Here is a 15,522-nt window from a genome sequence, read left to right as displayed (position 1 = left end):
AAGAAAACATAGGGCCGGCATGGTGACTCATGCCTATAATCCCAGACATGGGATTTGGGAGGCCAAGGCAGGCAGATTACCGGAGGTCAGGAGTTCAAGACAAGCCTGGCCAACATGGTGAAACCCCATCTCTACTAAAAATACAAAAATTAGCCAGGCATGGTGATGCGCGCCTGTGATCCTAGCTATTCTGGAGGCTGAGGCAGGAGAATTGCTTGAACCTGGGAGGCAGAGGTTGCAGTGAGCCGAGATTGAGATTTTGCCACTGTGCCCCAGCCTGGGCGACAAAGCGAGGCTCTGTTAAAGAAAGAAAGAGAGAGAGAGAAGAGAAAAGGAAAAGAAAAGAAAAATTGGGCCGGGCACCGTGGCTTACACCTGTAATCCCAGCACTTTGGGAAGCTGAGGCAGGCGGATCACGAGGTCAGTAGTTCGAGATCAGACTGGCCAACATAATGGAAACCCTGTCTCTACTAAAAATACAAAAACTGGCCAGACATGGTGGCACACACCTGTAGTCCCAGTTACTCGATAGGCTAAGGCAGGAGAATCGCTTGAACCCAGGAGGTGGAGGTTGCAGTGAGCCAAGACTGTGCCATTGCACTCCAGCCAGGGTGACAGAGCGAGACTCCATCTCAAAAAACAAAAAACAAAAAACACAGGATTAGGGCATGTCCTTATATAAGAGATGGTTTCTCAGTGGCACTGTTACTAATTTGCAGCTAAATTTTTCTTCCAGATTTCTGTGGTACCTTGTCAGGTTTTCTTTATCATGTATTTGCTCTGTTTATTTTTTATCTTTGAGATAGGACTTCATCTTTATTCAAACCTATTTGGTGAAATAATTTTTCTATGGATTTAAATATCATGACAATATATTTACTACATTGCCCATCTTTCAGCTGTGAAAAGAGGAAAAATGTATTTCTGCCTCAGTATATGTTCTAGTTAAAGACTATATAAACCTTGAGAATATAAGTATTATACTTAAATTTTAAAAAGGGAGAAAAAGTGGGGGAAAAAGCAGGTCCATTGTAAATATGAGCTGATAATTTAATCCTCATCTTTTTTATCTTTAAAAAAATGTTTAGGCCGGGCGCGGTGGCTCACGCCTGTAATCCCAGCACTTTGGGAGGCCGAGGCAGGTGGATCACAAGGTCAGGAGTTCGAGACCTGCCTGGCCAACGTGGTGTAACCGCGTCTCTACTAAAAATACAAAAATTAGCTGGGCCTGGAGGCACATGCCTGTAATCCCAGCTACTCAGGAGGCTGAGGCAGGAGAATCGCTTGAACCCAGGAGGCAGAGGTTGCAGTGAGCTGAGATTGCACTCCAGCCTGGAGACAGAGCAAGACACTGTCTCAAAAAAAAAAAAAAAAAAAAAAAAAAAAAAAATTGAAACAATCTCATACTTACAGAGAAATTATAAACACAATACAAGGAACTTTTTTTCTGAGCCATTTGGCAATAAAATGCTCTATCACCTCACTCTTCTTTAAGAAATAGAGTGATGATGTTAACATTTCATGGAGAAGCTGAATATTGATTGCACTTAGGACAGGAAATATACATTAGAAAGAGAAACAGAGGGTTTTTTATTGTTGTTGCTGTTTGAGATGGAGTCTTGCTCTGTCGCCCAGGCTGGAATGCAATGGCATGATCTTGGCTCACTGCAACCTCTGCCTCCCAGGTTCAGGCAATTCTCCTGCCTCAGCCTCCCGAATAGCTGCGATTACAGGCACGTGCCATCACGCCCGGTTAATTTTTGTATTTTCAGTAGAGATGAGATTTCAACATGTTGGCCAGACTGGTCTCGAACTCCTGACCTCAGGTGATCCGGCGGCCTCCCAAAGTGCTGGGATTATAGGTGTGAGCCACTGCGGCTGGCCAGAGTTGTTTTTTTGTTTTGTTTTGTTTTGTTGCTGTTTTTAAACAAAGGTAGAGCTTTCCATTTATTAGAAAGTGGCTGTAACTGATCATATAGAAACTGTTCATCTTTTTTTTTTTTTTTTTTTTTGAGACAGAGTCTTACTCTGTCGCCCAGGCTGGAGTGCAATGGGGCGATCTCAGCACACTCCACCTTCTGAGTTCAAGCAATTCTCCTGCCTCAGCCCCCCAAGTAGCTGGGATTACAGGGCCCACCACCACGCCCAGCTAATTTTTTGTATTTTTAGTAGAGACAGGGTTTCACCATGTTGGCCAGGCTGGTCTCAAACTCCTGGACCCCAAAGTGTTGGGATTACAGGCGTAAACTACTGTGCCCAGCCACCATTTATCTTTTGCTGTGGGCCTCTCTGCACCCTGTGAACCTCCCACCATGTGGGTCACACTTCCTGTACAGAATAGAGAACTATCTGCTGTTTATAAGTGTGTGGGGGGTGGCCACCAGGGGGTGTAGTGAGCTATCTTCTCATTTTCTTAAATGTCTGCTATTGTACAGAGTAGCCTTGCTGGGATGGTTAAGTGTACACCTTTAAATAGCTCTTTTCCTAGCTATTTAACAGCAGTAAGAATTTTCATTTCACTGAAGTATTCTTTGTTTCTGAAGAATGTATTCACAGACACTATTTTATATTTATATGATGTGTACTGTATCTGGTGGCTGTGAAAGCCATAGTTCTTAAATCTGATTTGAAAAGCAAATCTGATTATCACAGCCATAACTGAATTTGGCCGGCCTTCCTTCCTCCCTCCCTTCTTCCCTGCCTCCTTTTCTTCCTTCCTTCCTTCCACTAGTAAAAAAATTAGGTATATATTTCAAATCTAGGTAAATAATTTTACTTTTTTCCCCTAGATGTTATTCTTCATGGTATAAGAAAAATAAACATAAATGTCCCTTCGATTATTGATTTTGCCAAATTGACTTTTGGAAGAGTTGTTTTGCTGGATATTATAAAAACCCAAAGACTAATAAAAACTCAAATGGCCTATCAATGCTGATTATTTAGTAGTAAGAAAATCCTCTTAGCTACATGACTTACTTTTTTTTTCTTTTGTTTTCTTTTTTTTTTTTTTTTTTGGAGATGGAGGCTCACTCTGTCACCCAGGTTAGAGTGCAGTGGCATGATCTTGGCTCACTGCAACCTCCATTTCCAGCATTCAAGCAATTCTCCTGCCTCACCCTTATGAGTAGCTGGGATTACAGGTGCCCACCACCACACCTGGCTAATTTTTTTTTTTTTTTTTTTTTTGAGACAGAGTCTCACTCTTGTCACCCAGGCTGGAGTGCAGTGGCGTGATCTCGGCTCACTGCAACCTCTGCCTCCTGGGTTCAAGCGATTGTTTGGCCTCAGCCTCCTGAGTAGCTGGGATTACAGGTGTACACCACCATGCCCGGCTAATTTTTGTATTTTTAGTAGAGATGGGGTTTCACCATGTTGGCCAGACTGGTCTCGAACTCCTGACCTCAGGTGATCCCCCCGCCTCAGCCTCCCAAAGTGATGGGATTACAGGCGTGAGCCACCACGCCCGTGCAGGCTACATGACTTTATTAAAAGAATTCCTTTATTAACAGAGAAGTGTGATTTGGGTAGCTGTGAAATTGTGACCTCTACCCTTTTTCCACCATGCGAAACATTTATATATCCCGTAATTCAGTTCTCATTGAAAAACTGTAAAATGTTATAACAAATATTCTCACATTCATTGCAGTACTTTTTTTTTTTTTCCTAGTAGGGGAAAGAGGAATGGGAAAAGGCAACAGTATAATCATATCAGGAGAATTCCTTTCATGGGAGGGGAAAGAGCTGACAGTCAAGAACTCTTGAGGAACAGTTGAGAGGATACTGTTCCCATCTGCTGTCCCCTCACTCATGCCAGGCTGCACAGGCTGCAAGGCAGGAAGGGATGTGGTAACAGTGACCTCTATCTCAAAGACCCTCCAGATCAGGTTTTGTTTTTGTTTTTGTATTTCTAGTTTAGTGACAGTGCAGGGTCAGAGACATGAATATACATTGGAAAGGGTTGTCTCCAGCATCCATTAGAGTAACCCATACAAGCAGCAGGCTGCAAACACTACCAAGGAGGCTGCTGTTTGCAGCCATTGCACACCAGATGAAATGTAAGATCAACCAGTAGCTGGTTGTAGAAAGAATTGTTTGTAATGAAATTTCAATTTTCTAAAGGCAAGGATTGGTGCTTGGAAGATTCTCTTTCTGTCCTTATTCTCAGAAGATTCTCATTCTGTCCGCAGAATGAATGTAGGTACCATGGAATTGTGCATTTTCATTATTTCAGTGCACCATACATTTTCTTATTAGGTTGTCCCTGAGTAACACTTTATAAGCAAAGCATGAGTCCTTAAATAGGATGGGCTAGTAATTAAAAGTATATGAGTTTGCCTCCATCAAAATAAACAATTCTCAATATTCCATAAGTATGTATGTGTTAACTACTAAAGCCAAGGAGGCCTTTCCAATAAGAACTAGATAGATGCTGTGAGGTATAAGATTTAATGATTAAATAGCTGATAATCATAATAAATGTATTTTTATTTTATTTTATTTTATTTTTGAGACAGAGTCTCACTCTGTCACTCTGTCACCCAGGCTGGAGTGCAGTGGTGAGATCTCAGCTCACTGCAACCTCCACTTTCCGGATTCAAGCAATTCTCCTGCCTCAGCCTCCCGAGTAGCTGGGATTACAGATGTGCACCACCATGCCCAGCTGATTTTTGTATTTTTAGTAGAGATGAGGTTTCACCATGTTGGCCAGGCTGGTCTTGAACTCCTGACTTCAGGTGATCTGCCTGCCTCAGCCTCCCATACTGCTGGGATTACAGGCATAAGCCATCACACCCAGCCATTAATTTAAAATTTTAGCCACAATCTAAAATGTGGTTTATGTACTTTTTTGAAAAAAAACCTACTTTCAGTAATTGCAAAATGCTATACAAATATCCTTTTAAAAGTTAATCCGTTTTAAAAGACATAGTCAGGAGGACTGCAAGAGGAAGCTGAAGCCACAGCCATCACCATCACCTCCATGCTTCACTGATAGCCCCCCTATAACTCTATGGCACCCACATGACAATCCAGATCCACTTTTTCAGCTCTGTAGGCTGCAACTTTCTTGTGTCAGTGTCTGTTCGCCCCATCAAATTCCAAAAGATCCATGCCAAAGACCACAATGCAGGCTTCAGACATTTTGAAGTCAACTTTACAAAGCTAGTGGATGGAAAAACTAATGATTTTTGAATGAAAATAAACAAAACAAGAACAACCCTTAATTACTAAGTAGGCCTTTGTATGGTGGGTCTGTGGAGCACAACTGTAATGTCCATTATGGTGGTGGCTTTACTTGGAAACTTTCTTTGCTTGGCTCTTTATGACCACAACCTTCTGCTGAGATAGTTTGGGATTGTTGGTAAGTTATTTGAGCTAAAGACGGTGTGTTGGGCATGCCTCGTAGAGGTGGTAAAATATTTTTCTCACGTCCTGAAGGAAGATCTTGAGACCTATTCAGCTCACAGATCCTAGAAAAATCCAAAGTGTTAGAGGAATAGCATACTCCGTAGGTGTATCACCTCAGATGGCTGACTAAATCACGGCACTCTTGAGGAGCGTGTTCAACAAGTTCTTTCTTTATTTACATGGATCACATGAAAGGAGCCAACCCTGAGGAGTCTCTGGGCTTTGGGCTATCACTTTTTGCTGAGACCACCAATAGAACCTTCCTCAGTACTGAACTGGCCTTCAACCTTTAGGGCAACAGAGCAGCAGTGCTCCAGAGGACCTTGGCAAGAACCATGCCAAGCTGCTACTGAAGGAGTCTACACAGGCAGATATGTGAATTCTACTAGCCAAAGCCTGATTCTATAAGCTGCTCATGATCCAAATTCCTGCTAGGCCTGATGTCTTCCCCAAAACACAGAGTATTTGAAGCATTTGAAGAATTTTTTTCAGATTATGTTGAAAATTAAAACCAACTCATGTTGTGAAAAACTCAAGGGCACAGATAAAGTACTGATGACTTGTGATGGAATGGCTTTACCAACTTATCAAGACCATTGTCTCAGGATAAGTCCCTACCCTACAGACAAAATGAAACAGCCAAGGTTAACCCTAGGGAAGACGTTTGAATGCATACATTCAGATCAGGAGAGGATTTTCTTTTCTATGAATTGAAAAAAACAGAACCTACAAATAAAAGACAGCTATATATCCTCAAAAAATGACATTCACAGGATGGTCTCCTCACTGATTAAAAAGAAAAAAAGTTTTAGTGAATTTGCTGCTAATTCTGTTCGAGAACTGTATTATTTGCAATTCTGTTGTATATTAATTTGGTGAATAAATTTAGTAATGAAAAGTTCATAATATGGGAGGCTGAGGCAAGAGGATCACTTAAGCCTGGGAGGCAGAGGTTGAGGTGAGCAAAGATCGCGCCAGTGCTCTTCGGCATGGGCGCTAGAGCCAGACCCTGTCAAAAAAGAAAAGAGAAGAAAAGAGAAGAAAGGAAAGGAAAGGAAAAAGGAAAGGGAAAGGGAAAAGAAAGAAGGGAAAGATAAAGGACTTCATTTTTCACACTCCAGTTTGTCTCCCTTCTAGGCTGCCAGATCTCATGCATTCTTCATTTTTTATCCTCAAGGTCCAATCCAAGCCCTGGCAATTAATAAGCATGAATTACCTAATTGTTAAATTACTGAGTTTATGAGTGATAAATGTATAAATTGAAACTAGGGAAGCTTGTATAGCAATAGGCACCTTACAGTTTTGTTTTGTTATTTGGTTTTTATCTCATAATCATAAACTTAATTCTGCAATCCAGCTAGGCATGGAGGGGAACAAGGAAAACATGGAAGCCAAAGGGAACTGCAGTGAGAGCACAAAGAGTATAGGATACTGCGAGCAAATGGGGTGAAGGGGTGCTTTCCTGAGCTACAGAAGGAATGGTCTGTTGGTTAAGGTAAAACACAAGTCAAACTTACTCAAGTTGTCCATAGTTGGCAATGTTGAGCTTCTTGCTGGTCTTGCCATCCTGTACCTTACAGTTTTAAATGTAATTCATGACCGGATGATTAACTTTTTATAGTACTGTTACCCTCTCCCAGTATGATTTTCCCAATTGAATAAAAATTTCATTTTTAAAAAAGCAGCAGCATATATATAAGAACCAAAGTTTTGCCCATCATTCTTATCCACTTCTCTACTCTCCAATCCCAACCCCCAAAATTAGAATCTCACTTTCCTCCAGGAAGTATGTAGGAAACTTTTAAAAGTTAATAGGCTGGGTGCAGTGGCTTACGCCTGTAATCTCGACACTTTGGGAGGCCAAGGCAGGTGAATCACCTGAGGTCAAGAGTTCAAGACCAGCCGGACCAGCATGGTGAAACCCTGTCTCTACTAAAAAATACAAAATTAGCTGGGCATGGTGGTGTATGCCTGTAATCCCAGCTACTTAGGAGACTGAGGTAGGAGAATTGCTTGAACCCAGGAGGCGGAGGTTGTAGTGAGCCAAGATCCCGCCATTGCACTCTAGCCTGGGCAACAAGAGCAAAACTCCATCTCAAAAAAAAAAAAAAAAAATTAAATTAACATACTTTCCTTCTTGTTCACTACAAGTTATTTGTTTTGGATGAAAAAGTAAAAGGCTATTAGGAAAGGTTTATTATGAACACAATTCAGAATTGCTGAGTTTAGTATAAGGTCGTTTTTGTTTGCCGTCTCTTCTGATCTTATGTTTATGAGTTTAAACAGTATAAACTTTAGGAACTCCTTATATACATGGTTTTTCTTACCTTGAAACATGTATGTATAGACTCCTTATTCATATGTTTATGTCTTAAATATATTTTTAAGGAAACAGACACTGTGGAAAGATTCCTATTATAACCCAAATGGCTGGGCGCGGTGGCTCACTCCTGTAATCCCAACATTCTGGGAGGCCAAGGCAGGCGGATCACCTGAGGTCAGGAGTTCAAGACCAGACTGACCAACATGGAGAAACCCTGTCTCTACTAAAAATTAGCCAAGCGTGGTGGTGCAAGCCTGTAATCCCAGTTACTCGGGAGGCTGAGACAGGAGAATTGCTTGAACCCAGGAGGCGGAGGTTGTGGTGAGCCGAGATCGTGCCATTGCACTCTAGCCTGAGCAACAAGAGCGCAACTCCATCTAAAAATAAATAAATAAATAAAAATAACCCAGTGATCTCTCAAACTGCCAATGTCTTCATATCACTTTAACAAAATTCATATTTAATAATCTCAAAAGGCGATGTGTAAACCATCTGATGGAGAAATCTTACAAAGTGAAATTAAAGAGCATTTAATAAAACTAAGATGTTGAAGATTAGTATTATTTATAGAATACTGGTCTTCAGAAAAGAGAGTCAAAATGTTTGCCGTCTTTTCATGAGGTGCTTAGAAAACAAGATTTCTGAAAAACAAGATTTCCCAGGTAAAAGTAAAATGTTTTTAAAAATGTAATTAAACAAAAACTGTATATAAGTTTTAAATATATATTTTCTATTCTACTGTGTAATGACAAGGAATAGGACCCCTTTTCTTTTCTTTCTACATTGTAATAGTATTTCTACGGATAGAAACTCAGTTCTGATTTAGTCTTCCTGTTTAGTTAGGTAGGATTCCAGGTGTGCAGTGTTGATTTTCTTTTTGTATACAAAGGGGTCATCAAGGGAAGTCTGGATGTCCAGCAGAGTAATGGAGGATATATTAGTAAGAATTTTCCAGAGAGATAGAACTAATAGGATGGATGGGTGGATGATGGATGGATGATGGATGGATGGATGGATGGATGGACAGACGGACGGACAGATGGGGAATTGGCTCATGCAATTATGGAAGCTGAGAAGTCCCATGACTGGCCATCTGCAAGCTGGAGACACCAGGATACCGGTAGTGTGGCTCAGCCCAAGTCCAAAAGCCTCAAAACCAGGGAAGCCTTTAGGGTAATTCTCAGTCAAATGCCAAAGACCTGAGGACCTGGAGGGGTTCACTGGAGTCAGTCCTGGAGTTCCAAGTCCAGAGAGCCTGGAGTTCTGACAAGGCAGGAGAAGAAGAGTATCCTAGCTCCAGGAGGAGAGAGGAAAGCTTTTTTTCTCCTTTTATGTTCTATCTTGGCCCCGCAGCCCAGGTAGATTGGTTGGTACCTGCTTACATTGAGACTGGATCTTCCCCACTCAGTCCACCAACTCACATGCCAATCGTCTCTGGAAACAGCCTCAGAGGCATACCCAGAAGTAATACTTTACCAATTCTGTAGGTATTTTGTAATCCAGTTACATTGATGCCTAAAATTCACCACCACAGAGAGAAAGAGCAATTAACTAAGAGTAAGAAGACCTGATTTTTGGCTAACACGGTGAAACCCCATCTCTACTAAAAATACAAAAAATTAGCTAGGTGTGGTGGCGGGCGCCTGTAGTCCCAGCTACTTGGGAGGCTGAGGCAGGAGAATGGTGTGAACCTGGGAGGCGGAGCTTGCAGTGAGCCGAGATCCTGCCACTGCACTCCAGTCTGGGTGACAGGGCAAGAGTCCGTCTCAAAAAAAAAAAAAAGAAGACTTGATTTTAGTTCTGTCCCACCTCATACTATGGTAGCCCTCAATTTCCTCATTTTGTAAAATGAGGATAACATCTGCTGTTATGTTGCTGTGAGGTGGACTGAATAGAATCTGAAAAAAAAAAAAACTTACCTTTTCTCAGTTAGTTGATGTACTAGCTGAAGAATAATAAATAGTGCCCCCTTTCTACTAAGGATTGAGAAGTGTAATTTTTGCATACTTGTTGGTTTTATCTAATCCAGAGAGAAAAAACAACTTCCAATATTGTGGTAAATCCTTGAACATATTTGACATGGTTGTTGAAAAATGTATAATTGTGTAAGTGTCTGATTTTGTATGTTCACCTGATTTCAGAGAAGAAAGACATAGAAAGTGAAATATGGCCAGGGAAGTTGATACATGAATGCTAAGAGAGATAATGATGCTGCTCTGCCAGGGCCTGGAAACTTGACCATCCTAAACAAACTGCATAGTACTAAATTGCTTGTGAAAGGGCTGAATCAGTCCTGCTGTGATTTGAACTTTTGGCTCCTGAAAGTCTAGAGCAGGCTTGAAAATAAAAATAAAACCCTTACCTACTTACTAGGTTGTGTTTCAGGCCCTCTAGTGAATTCTGTGTATGAAGGAGGTATCTATCCAAAGAACAAGAGGCAGCAAGAGAGAGATGTAAAGGTGGTGAAAAGGAGTCTTAAGGGCTGCTCCTTATTTAGTGAGGGAGTGCTCCCAGGGAAAAAGAACTTCCATCATTAATGTATTGATTCTTTAAGGAAATATTTACTAGAGCATAATGCGTATGTGAAAGAAAGATGGCCTTAAGAAAGATATAAAGTGATGTAGTGCAAAGGATCAGTCATCTAACCAGGATGTATTTAGTGCTTATGACCCGCATAGCACTGTACTAGGCTATATAAAGTCCTCAAAAGAGTTACAGTGTCTGATTTGCTCCAGTAGAGAGATAAGTTATATAGGCAGCAATTAGAGGACAACAAATAAATATGCTCTAATTGTTGTCTATGTAAATATGCATTATGTGCCACAAAACAGAGCATAGAAAATAAGACTTCGAATAACGTAATATAGATTATAAATTCTAGAGGACTTAGAAAAGTGTCACAGCATACTATAAACCAGGAATTGATCACTGGACTTAATCAGAAGATGTAGGTTCAAATCCTAGCTCTGACACTTAATATGTAAGTTTGGGTAGGTCCCTTAATTTCAGAGCCTTAGTTTCCTCATCTGTAAAATGAAGCTGATAATCCTAGCTAGCTCTTCTTACCTACACAGGATTTTAATTAGAATCAAGTGAAGATGGATATGAAAACACTATAGAGTTTCTGATTATTGAAAGAGCTGAGAATTAAACTAGGTCTTGAAAAATATATTATACATGGAAAACCTGAAAGGCTGAATAGAAGTGGTCTCAGAATGGGAACAATTTAAACATAGGAGAATAAGACTTGGGCCAGGCACAGTGGCTCATGCCTGTCATCCCAGCACTTTAGGAGGCCACGGTGGGCAGATCACCTGAGGTCAGGAGTTCGAGACCAGTCAGGCCAAATGGTGAAACCCCATCTCTACTAAAAATACAAAAATTAGCTGGGCATGGTGGCACACACCTGTAGTCCCAGCTACTCAGCAGGCTGAGGTATGAGAATCGTTTGAACCTGGGAGGCAGAGGTTGCAGTGAGGAAAGATCATGCCACTGCACCCCAGCCTGCGTGACAGAGCAAGACTCCATCTTGAAAAAAAAAAAAAAAGTAACTTAATTATAAAAATATAGAAGGACAGGAATATAGAAGGACAGGATAGAAATAATCTAAACAGGCTGGGCAAGGTGGCCCACGCCTGTAATCTCAGCACTTTGGGAGTCCAAGGCGGGCAGATCACTTGAGGTCAGGAGTTCAAGACCAGCCTGGCCAAGGTGGCAAAACCTCGTCTCTACCAAAAATATAAAAATTAGCCGGGGGTGGTGACTCAAGCCTGTAATTCCAGCTACTCAGGAGGCTGAGGCATGAGAATCACTAGAATCTCTTGAACCCAGGAGGCAGAGGTTGCAGTGAGCAGAGATCACACCACTGAACTCCAGCCTGGGTAATGGAGTAAGACTCTGTCAAAAAAAAAAAAAAGAAAGGGGAAAAAAAACCTAAATATAGCAAAAATTTGTTTTGAAAGGTAGTTACACTGATACACTGATTATGTTAGAGAAAGGATGAAGTTGAGGATTATATGCCATAATGACTGGATTGTATTAGGATTTGAATTACGGTGGATCTGAAGGCTAGAACGAAGAGTTTAGACTTGATCTGAAAGGGAATAGAGAAGTATTTGGGGAGTTTGAGTAGGGAATTAGTGTAAAAGTTATTTAACTCATTCGTTTTGATAATCAGCATGTAACATAGTGCCTGGCATACAGGTATTAAAGATTAGTCAAACTGAATTTAGTGTTCTGTCAATAATATGTAGGATGAATTGGACACATCTGATAAGCCTAGAATCTAGGCTTCTTATCAACTCAATGTTAGTCTGATTCATCTTTTTCTTTATAACAAGGAATGATAATACCGGCCAGCTAGTAGGTTTATTTTAAACATCAAATAAGATGATGATGATGCCATCATCATTCACAAATACATTAAATGCCTCCTTCATGTAGGATGTTGTGTAAAAACTACGAAAACAAAAATACCTTTAGATATAAGTGCTTTGGAAAATGTGATGAATATAAGTTTGAAATACAGAGTTCTAAAGGATCTGGTAGCAAGAGGATAGTATATAGCAGCCAAAAGATCATCTTACTGCTATATTTAGTACCAGGTTATGTCCCTATTATTGTCAGAACCTGCTAGACATCAGTAGGATCAAGTAGAGAAGAAAATACCAGGTGCAGTCAGGTATTTAAGGTCCCCAAGAATTCTCCCTGTTGGCAATAGACCTTTTCAGTTTAAACCTGTAATGAACCTCCATCATCATGGAGACAATATAGAATACTGTTTAAGAAAGAAGGTTCTGGAGCCAGAATAACTGACTGGATTTGAAATACTGCTGTATAATCTTAGGCAAATTATTTAACCTCTCTGAGCCTCATAGAGATAATAATAGAATCAGGATTGTTTATAAGAATTAAGTGAGATTGTGCATTTAAACTCTATTTTTTTTATTTTTTTTATTTTTTTTATTTTTTTACAGAGATAGGGTCTCCCTAAGTTGCCCAGGCTGGTCTCAAATTCCTGGGGTCAAGGGATCCTCCTGCCTCAGCCTCCCAAAGTGCTAGGATTACAGGTGTGAGCCACCACACCTGGCCATGTACACTCTTAATAGAGCACCTGACACACATTGAATGTCAGCTCAAAAATTTCAGTTATTTTATTTTCAAAACCTTCTTGGCTCCTTTAGCCTCCATTCTTTGTTACTCCCAAAATCACTTCCCATTCTTCTATCTCTGTCTTACTACATTTTAGGACACTGATGGTATTAGGCCACATTTGGTTCATTCAACTATAGTAAGTTCTACAGCATTATCATTGAACAGATCTTAAAATATCTTCTGAATTTATAGAAAAGCTCCAATATATTCCTAAAATAGAAGTAAATAAATAATTTTAAAATCTTCTGAATTTAATATTATATTATCTTCAAAGTAGCTTAAGAATTACATTTACCAGCCAGGCATGATGATTCATACCTGTAGTCTCCACACTTTGGGAGGCCAAGGCAGGAGGATCACTTGAGCCCAGAAGTTTGAAACCAGCCTGGGCAACATGGCAAGACCTCATCTTGACAAGTGTAGTGTCACATGGCTGCGGTCCCAGCAACTTGGAAGTTGAGCCAGGAGGACTGCTTGAGCCCAGGCGGTTGAGAGTGCAGTGAGCTGTGATTGTGTCACTGCACTCCAGTCTGGATGACAGAGCAAGACCCCGTCTAAAAAAAAAAAAAATTTACATTTATCTTGTTATAGTCTAAGTAGTTCTTTGGAAACAATAATCCATAATGTATTTCCTCATAATGTTTTTCTTTATAAATTTTCTAGTTTATTTCCATAAGCATATTTTACTTTTCTAATATATATATTTTTAGCTTTTAATGTAACGTGTAAAAGATGGGGTATAGAACAGCAAATCGGGCCCTGAGTTAATTTAATAGATCATGGAGTAGCAGGAGACACTTATAATGCACAGGAAAATAAAAAGCTAAACTCTTTATGAGGGCAGTTTGACAATATCTACCAAGTCCTAAGATGTTTAAAATATTTCAAACTGCCAATTCCACCTCTAGGTATTGATCCAACAAGTATATTCACATGTATGCATAAATATTTTTTTCAATATCCCTGTCATGACATGAACAAAAATTATACAAACACATGTTCATAGTGATATTGTATATAATAGTAAAGACTGGAAACAACTTAAATGCCCATAAGTAAAGGACTGTTTAAATAGATTATATATGATTGTACAATAAAATGCCTTATATTCATTTGAAAGAATGAGGGAGATTTACAATAACATGGGAAAAATGTCTAAGGTATAGTGATAAGTAGGGGGGAATGCAAGCAGAGTAATACGTATAATTCTGTGTGTGTGTGTGCGCGCGCGCACGCGCGCGTGTGCTTCTTAAAGAGCAGCTACAATCTATTGCTGCTTGCGTATACAAGCAAAATTTCTGGAAATATTAATAACAATCATCTCTGGGAGTAAGATGATGAGAATGAGAATAGTGACTTTTATTTTACCTTTCTGAATTCTAAAAAGTGATTTAAACATTCAGCATGTGTTAATATTATTTTAAAAACAACTAGTTTAAAAAATAAAATGTTTCATCTCTGAGAGGTCTGAAAAAAAGAAAAGAGAAAACATTTAAAGAGATAAAGTGGGGACTAAATGGTTAAATGTTTTGTAAAGTGTGTTTGATGTGAAAAGTGATCTGTAAATACCTATTATTTTTACTGAACAATAGAGTTTGGGGCTTTTGTAACCTGAAGAAAGCAGCATTTCAGCATCTCTTCCTACAGGAGCATATGGTATTTAAGACCATGAGGGGATGAATGCGTTAGAGATCACCTCTCCTACAGTTGATAGGCAGATCTTTTCAGTGTTTTCCATTACTCTTATGGAGGAAAAGTTCTATGGAAAAGACTATAAAGGTTCAGTGACATTGTTCAATCCAGTGTTTAAAACTATGGTCAGATATTCTTTTTTAAAAAATTAGCCACATGGTGATTGCAAAACATGATTGCTTTTGTTTACAGAGTTTGGTTTATTGTATTATATAAAGAATGCCATTGACTAAGTGTAGTAAGATACCTCTTGGTGAAAATTCAGATATTATCTTGAGAGTTTTGTCCTAATGTTTTACAGATTAACAGGAGACAGAATGTTGCATTACTCTGTAATTCTAAGTGTTGGTTTTCTTCCTTTTGATACTCAGGGGATTAACTTACCATTTATTTTTCTACATTGAGCCCTTAGAGAAAACATAAAAATACAAATAGGTCCTGTGGTATAATCATTTTTTCTTATGACTAAGTATTTTAAAACTAAAATTCCGTAAATTAAAGCTATTACATGAAAGCTTTAAAAATACAAAAATTGAGCACTGCACATTTCACATTACTACAAATAGTAATACTGAGTTAATGTAAAACTACCTGGCAAACAATCATAGTAAAGACTTCCTGGATGAAATGGTGGTACATAGGGGAAATTTGTATATATTTTATTTTTTTCTTTATTATTATTATTTTTTTAATGAGATGGGGTCTCACTATCTTGCCCAGGCTGGTCTCAAACTCCTGGGCGCAAGCAATTATCCTGCCTCTGCCTCCCAAAGTGCTAGGATTACAGGTGTGAGCCACTGTGCCCAGACGGGTATTTTAATATTCATTCATTCGTCAACTTCAGGGTAATGAAAGAAAACAAATACAACTAGCTTTCTATTATTGAAAGCTGAATGACCAATATATGGATGATGATGATAATAACAATAAAAAAATTTGGTGTTGTT

The 15,522-nt window shown here is 39.5% G+C and overlaps 1 protein-coding gene and 1 pseudogene across 3 annotated transcripts in view; one reads left to right on the top strand and one right to left on the bottom strand.

The window, feature by feature from the left end:
• SSH2 (slingshot protein phosphatase 2) overlaps nt 1–15,522 on the top strand; it is a 302,660-nt gene that overhangs the window by 144,450 nt on the left and 142,688 nt on the right. The gene's annotated exons all lie outside the window — the stretch shown is intronic.
• On the bottom strand, nt 3,957–4,082 carry LOC119621971 (small nucleolar RNA SNORA70; annotated as a pseudogene).

The sequence above is a fragment of the Chlorocebus sabaeus genome, chromosome 16 (assembly GCF_047675955.1).
Source record: "Chlorocebus sabaeus isolate Y175 chromosome 16, mChlSab1.0.hap1, whole genome shotgun sequence".
NCBI classification, from domain to species: domain Eukaryota; kingdom Metazoa; phylum Chordata; class Mammalia; order Primates; family Cercopithecidae; genus Chlorocebus; species Chlorocebus sabaeus.
Note: the sequence above shows the minus strand (reverse complement) of the source record. Positions and strands in the feature narration are given on the sequence as shown.